The sequence below is a fragment of the Branchiostoma floridae genome, chromosome 18 (genome assembly GCF_000003815.2).
Source record: "Branchiostoma floridae strain S238N-H82 chromosome 18, Bfl_VNyyK, whole genome shotgun sequence".
In the NCBI taxonomy this organism is placed as follows: Eukaryota; Metazoa; Chordata; class Leptocardii; order Amphioxiformes; family Branchiostomatidae; genus Branchiostoma; species Branchiostoma floridae.
The window spans coordinates 9,785,062-9,792,945 of NC_049996.1; positions in this window are offsets into that span (position 1 = coordinate 9,785,062).

Genomic DNA, 7,884 nt, shown 5'->3' on the forward strand with positions numbered 1-7,884 from the left:
GAGACTGACGTCAGTTTATTGTCAGCGAGATTGATAAAGTCCAGCTTTGGGAGATGTTTAATGACAATGTCCAGCTGTACATACCGTATTAGGTTGTCATTTAGAAATAACTGACGCAAATCTGGCAGAGAACGCAAGGACATCCAGGAAAACGATGTAATCGAGTTCCAACTTAGATCCAGCCATCGCAACCGTGGAAGTTGCGGCAGCCAAGTTACGTTGGTGATTTTATTGAACCTTGCAGTAAAACGTCCGGCGTTGGACGGTATACCAGCAGGAATTGCGGAAAGGTTTAGATGATTACAATCGACCACTGACGTCCTAGAGTAATGTGGCTGCTGTATCTCACACTTAGCTGGCAGACTAGAACAACCCGACAACAGAGATCCCAACGCGACAAACAGAAACAGTCCGCGTACTTTCATATTGAACGGTTCAATCTCCGTGTATGTCCGTAAAGTAGGTGCAGGTGCTTTCGATTCAATGACCCCTTTACAAATATAAACTAAGATACAAGTCTTCTATGCTCTAATGCATCGTTCGGAGCAGCAATCTAACAGTGCACGTACATACGACAAGAACAGCTTGACCACAGAGATCCCAACGTGGCAAGAAGCAACAGTCCAGCTACTTTCATATTGAACGGTTATACAACCGTGTCTGGCCGTCAAGTAGGTGTAGGTGCTTTCGATAACTTCTTTTTAAATGGACACTAAGATAAACACATTTCAAAGTTTTCTTTGCTCTAATGTATCGTTCGGAGCAACAAGCTAACTGTATACGTACCTACGACAAGAACAACCCGACCACAGAGATCTCAACGTGACAAGTAGCAACAGTCCACCTACTTTCATGTTGAACAGTTCGACCTCCGTATCTGTTCGTCAAGTAGGTGCAGGTATTTTCGATGACTTCTTTTTAAATGGATACTAAGATACACATTCCAAAGTCTTCTGTGCTCGTATCGTTCGGAGCAACAAGCTAACAGTATACCTTTGATACCATCCTCGGGAAGAAGGCGATGCCTGTAATACCCGATCTTCACACTTGCAGAGTGTACTTCTTGCTCTCCCACACAGTCTATCAACAGTGCCTGCGTCAAGAACAGCCCGACCACAGAGATTCCAACGTGACAACCAGTCGACCTACTTTCATATTCAATAGTTCGACCTTCGCATTTGTCTGTCAGCAATCAAAACATACGAAGGTGCAGGTGCTTCCCATGACCCGTTTTCAAATGGATACTAAGATATACATTTTATGCACTTCAATTCTGCGTTCTACTGTATCGTTTGGAGCAGCAAGCTACCAGTATCTGCGACAAAAAACAACCTGACCACAGATCTAGAGATCCCCACGTGACAAACAGAAACAGTCCACCTACTTTCACGGTTAGTCGTCCGTGACTTTTCGTCAGCAATAGAAAACAGGGATGCAGGCCCGGTGCTTTCCACGACGCCTTTTCAAACAGACATTAAACTATACATTTCAGAGTCCTCTGTGTTCTCATGGATCGTATGGAGCAACAAGCTAACAGTAACCGCACGTGCGACAATTAAAACCGCTTCTGTCAGATGCTGACATTGTAGTGTAGTTAGTGTAGTACACTAGTACCGTATTTACAAGTCATCATTGGCAAATTTACCACAGTTCTTTGGTGTATGGCACAGAAACAGAATTTTCATTTCTTCCATATAATTAAGATTGATTATCAACATTAATTCGTTTTTAATACCACCAGTTGACAAATAATCGTACATAACATATGAGATTGGACCAGTCTTCAGCCTTTGTTGTGTATTTGTACTTTCTACGTCTACATAAAACAATGAACTTAATAACGGCGTCCAGATTGGAAAAAAATGTATATTCATAGCCACAACCAGATCAGACAATGTAACTTCCCTTCCCTTTCTTAGGAAATGACATTCACACCTCAAGGTTTGAAAACATGGCGTTCTAAGATGAGTTTTCTGATTACAGTACGTGGTGGTGCCTAGTGACGTGCGAGTCTTGTGGTAACCAATGAGCAGTTTAGAATATAAAAGGCTGGAGTTATAGGTTACCATACGTAACTTTATTGGAATGGTAACAATATACAACACAGCATTGTAATTGAGGCGGTGCCGTGCTAATAATGTCTACCACACACATTCAAGACACATACATGTATACATGTATACATGTATACAATACAATAAGATGCAAGACTAGAAGGATTGCCACATTTTGTTTGCCAAAAAGAACACTAAATCTCTATTGTAGGACTCTATTGCTGTGCACGATTTGCTATAACATCCCTGCATATGTCTTGTTTGATGATGTCCGATACTTGGACAGAAAACCTTGTGTTCTATAACTAACCTTCTCCAGCGTCAATCGCCGAGAATATTGTTTCCACGCCTCAGACCAATTACAACGGAACTATGACAACACGTGTGTGTCCAAATTGCCTTTTCCAAAGAACTAGTTTGTGGTTAATACACGTGTTTTGTGACCAGTCTACCAGCTAGACTAATTGCACCTTCAGTGTGTTCAGCATTACACAATGGACTACTACTACAGCCTAGAATAAATTAAGTCCCAGGCCAAAAGGTTAACCATGGACTTATTGGCACAGACATGGAGCTCTTTGATAATCTCCAAGCATAAGATAGTATCAAAAGCTGCCAGAGGAGTGAAGTCGGCATAGGAGTGTGTTTGCAAATCATGCACACCTCTTGGTTGACTACACTCCTTGGCCACCATAGGATCTGCTTGGAGATTACTCTTTCACACAGAAATGCCTGTTGATGGTAGAGTACGTACTATCCAAGCAGATGTTTGACTTTTACGTGTTTGATGTGTTTTGTCTCGGGTATTGTATTTTGTTACGTTTTCGTAATGTTCAATTGACCGGTCATCTACTGTACCACTCCTAGGCCAATTAATTCCTACTAGGCTTTTATTCCTAACTTGGCCACCAAAGTCCCCTTATTCGGCAAGGCCGGAGTCTGGTAGAGACTACGAAGTACTAATATATGTAGAGTTGGGTATTGATGGGCAGGGCATCTGTCGCAAAGGGATGGGATGGTCCCTGCTGACTTCCTCACGACGATTGCAGCCCATTCTGTACCTCACCAGAAGTAACCGGGCGAAGCAGGCGACGAACATCAACGACAGCGCGGTTTCAAACACGACGATGGAGATGTAACCAATTGAAAGTTCTAGTTCCCCCTGTGACTTCGGTCCCGTAAAGCTAGGATGGGACTTCGAGATGCCGGCGTTTGTAGCATGTGTTTTTGCCACGCTGTACGTGTTGGAGGATGTCTTTGAGATGTTGAATGTTGGTGTGGCGCTGTGGTACGACCCATCGGTAAGGAGAGAGTCCCTCTGAGATGCCGGTAGTTTGTCGATGTTAGCTTTTTCGGTATCCACGATGGCTGATGCGGTGGCAGAAGTGGTAGCCCTTGGGGCAGGCAGTAACGGTTTTAGTTCATCTTTGGTTGTAGAGCTCTGTAGTGTGTGTTGAGCTTCTTCGGAAATCATCAAGACTACGTCTGTAGTGGTAGCTCTTGTTGGAGTTACATCTGTAATGGTAGCTCTTGTCGCCAAAGACCTCTGAAGTTCGCATTTCTCCAGCTCAGCAGACACGTTTGATGAAAGAAGCTTCATCTCTTCGTCTGGACTCTTGCAGTAAAGATCTTCACGTTTTCGACCCGAGACGAAGAAGCAGGCGGAACATGACGAACAGCGAGGGTCGGCTCCCCTCTCCAGGCATGTTTTGTCGGCCAGCTTGAATAAGGAAAAACAGCCACACGGACTGGGGTTATTCCGCATGACTATCCATGGCACTTGCGGCCACCCAACCTCGTATAAGGAACAGGATACAAGATTGTTATTGGCAAGATATACATTTGTCAGCATTGGAAGATACTGAATGACGGTGTCCAGTTTCACATGCTGTAGTCGGTTGTGATCTAGGTAAAGAGTGTGTAGAGCAGGCAGATTACACAGAGATTCCCAGTTCACAGACTCAATGGAGTTGAAAGTTAGGTCCAGTGAATACAGTCGCGGCAATGGTGGAAGGTAAGTCACGGTTCTGATGGCATTGTAGTTGAGTTCGACCCGGTCAGCGTTCGGGGGTATGTCGTGGGGTATCTCGGTGAGACCAAGAAACTTACATTGAACAGTTATGCCAGGGACAGGCAAGTCCAGTCTCTTTGTTGTACACCCAGTCGGAAGGGACTGAGTGCAACCTGACCAAAGAGACCCCAAAGCAAGAAGCAAAAACAATTTACCTGCTTTCATGTTGTAGGCAAGAGCGAGTACGCAGGTTGTTTCTGTGTTTGCGTTCTCGCTGTCGATAGTTGGGAGTGAGAGCGTGAAATTTGGCGGTGTACACTCGTCCTCTCTAGATATCTGCGAGCGGTTAAGTGATAGAATGTCTACGTGTCATTTTATACATGACTACGTGGTTCTATCCAGTCTACATATGAATGTCCAGATTGACGTAGACAATTGGCATACCTTTTTGCACCACGTGCGTAGTCTGGTGATTGGTGTCCCTGTTTATGGACCAATGACTCCTGGATGTGTCAATCATCTCACATGCATGCTAGTGGAAAGGGCTACAGTAATCACTGTCTCTGATTTTCATTTTTTTTTCAACATCGATCAGGCATCAGGTACTACTGCTTATGATGTCTTCTACAGATATGTGAAACGCCGTTATTCTCATTCGAAAGAACTTCCAGACTTACTAACTTAATATGATTTATGTAAGTGGTGTGTAAGTGGTGCAGTTTGTTGAGTTTCCTGTAGACGTGTGCATGTATAAGTTGGATGATGTAACTGTTTCTTTGGAGTGTTCGTACATAGAGCTTCTCTCATCGTGGTTTAAACCTTCTCTAGAAATACCGAAATTTGCTGAGTAGCCTTCTGGCGATGCAGACAAACGGGGTGGCAGAGTCGTTGCTTGCATTTGGCAACTTTGTGTAGATTCTGCGAAATGTAAAGAACTTTCCGGGACGACTTGATCGTCGGGATTCAACCCGTCTTCATCGGTGGCTGTGATAGATACAATGCGGTTATGTTCATTATCCTGATGTTCGTGATTTAAGTGGTGCACAGAGTTAACTCTTGGTGATGTCATCTGGTGTAAAGTAATAGAATGACGAGTTTCATCTCTGTTGTCGTCATTACGACGATTGTAGGATTGTTTGTACTTCATTTGAAGTCGTACGAAGCAGACAATAAACGCCAAAGTGAGTGTGCTTTCAACCATAACAAAGGGAATAAAGAAATCTGAGCGTTCGTGACTCCCTCTGGCAGTGGAAATATACATGGTGTTATTGGTAGCATTTGTTTGTATGTCTTTTGACGCTTCTGGATTTACTATGCCCCACGGTTGGGTATGTGTATTTCCCGAACCAACAGTGATGAAAGTGTCATTCTCACGGTCGTGCAGTTGACCTTTAGCCTTTTCGGTGATAGGCATGTGTGAGGTTATGTTTTTAATGGTCACTTTTGTGGTGGACTTACAATACGTCATCTGACTAGACACTTGTGACAGAAGAAGCTGGCGAAGATGACTCGGACTATTGCAGGAAAGGCCTCCTTGCTTTTGGTTCTCGATCAGAAAGCAGGCTGAACACGACACACAACAGGTCTTGCCTCTCCCCTTACAGGCCTGTAAACACGCCATCTTGTCAATCAGCCAGGAGAGGTCACAGTCATAGTGAAAAGGGTTTCCAAAGATCCTGACCGTGGTTACCTGTGGCCATTCCAGTTGGTGCTGAGAGAGCAATGTAAATTTGTTGTAACGTATGTCTACAACTTTCAGCTTCGGTAGGTGGCCAATAACGCTTCCCAGGTCGATACACTGGAGGCGGTTCCTCCTCAAAAAGAGATACTCCAAACATGGGAAACCCCTCAAACACTCCCAGGAAAAGGACTCCATGTCATTGACTCCTAGGTCCAGTGAGAACAGTTTCGGTAGTCGCGGCAGATGTGTGATGTTCCTGATATTATTAGCTGAGGCAGTCAGTCGTTCAGTGTTAGGCGGTATGTCATGGGGTAGCGCCATGAGGCCAAGGTGATCACAATCCACTGATACTACCGGGTACATCTGTATGTCACAATTCACACTCTTTTCGCGAATACGTGGCGTTTTATTTGCCTGACAAATGCATACAGACCACAGAGACCCCCAAAGAAACGAGGAAAAGCAGCACACTTACTTTCATACTGCACAGCGAACTTGAGATGCAACACTGGAAAAGCCTCCAAAAGTTTCGACCGTCTGTACTGAAGGGCAGTTTGTTTTGGCCACATCACCCACCCCAACCGCAGACTAATCTAACTTAAGGTTTAAGTTTGAAGATTTGAAGCGTCCAGTTCAAGATTGGTTCTGAGATTACAGTACGTGAGAGAATGTGTTGATGTCATTTTTTGAGCCTATGCCTGTTTTTTTTTTTAAATTTATTTGTTCAGCTGTATGCATACAGCCAGGGCTGCCCAACTAGCCGTAGGCTATTGCAAAGGGCTAACCCTAATCATACTTTGCCTGTATCATACTATGCCAAACCCTGCCACATTTCTCGGTGTATGAGTGTAAGACTGGAGAATAACGTTTGCTCTACGGAAATATGATGTTAAGTGGCCCATTATTTATCTCATATGCTACATATTGATTGGCAGCGGAATGACCTAAGGCCAGTAGATTCGAATCATCATCGTTAGGTTTCTAATGTCTATTCTGATTGGTCACGTAACCATTACCTTTGGCCAATCAGCATTCGATGCATGATGCACCGACGGATATAAACCTGTTTATGTTCATGCGTATCAAGCACTGCTGATTGGTCAGCATATCTTTTTATTGACCAATCAATGTGCAGTTACCACGACGCTCAAGTCAATTGACAGCATTTATCTTAATGGCCACTAGGGGCCACTTTTTAAACATCCATTATAAAATCGAAATATTACCAGTGCCATTATTTTTCAATCCGCTGGGTGGCGCCCTTGACACGCACACAATAATCGACGTCGATTGCCTGGATTGTAGGCCAATGAGCTCTTTTCTATTCTTAGACGGTGAGTAATGAGGGAAATATACAATAAGACCTTTGTAACGTCTTAGCCGTCAGAAATACCCAGGGTTATGTTATAACTCCTAACATCGTGCTGATATAATCTCCAAGTGCACTGAGCGTTGTGTTGATCCAAGCCGAAGTGCCTCTATGTTGTCTCCTTTATCTTCTTTAAACCAAGACCTTTTATCCTTCAGATACCAAACAGGCAACTGAATCAATAATTATTATGTAATAGGTACGATCTAACGTTTTAAATATTGCGTGCATACATATGAGCTCTGGCGCAAATTCGACGCCTTCTTGCCCACAGCGGCAGACCGCTTGCACATTATTATATTACCTGCAAACTTTGCAGACAAACTATTTATGTAACGGAAACGTTGCGACAGACAAAATGTGGTTGCGCAGGGGGACCTCCAGTTATGTTGAACCCCGAAACATCGCCACGTAAAGTTCTTCAAAAAGGGTCCACATATTTTTCGCTGAGCCACAAGTTGCTTACGTAAATGATTGCACAAGTCATTTGGGTTGCTGTCACCGTTTTTCGTTTCCTATATATTACACAACCTGTACTATGTATGTGCCTTGATGTGTATGCTGCACAACATCAGCATCTTGCTGCATGCCTGGTGCAGCATACTGTATTGTTACAATTTGAATGAAGTTAAAGTTAAAGTTGGTGTTTCCTTGTATTGTGATGTAATGATGTAACGTCAGTGGAATGTATCGGCACAGGGCGCACAGTCACTGTGTCTGAGTCTGTATGTGCGTACCTTTTAGCCCCCTTCGTAGACTTCTAGCAGCA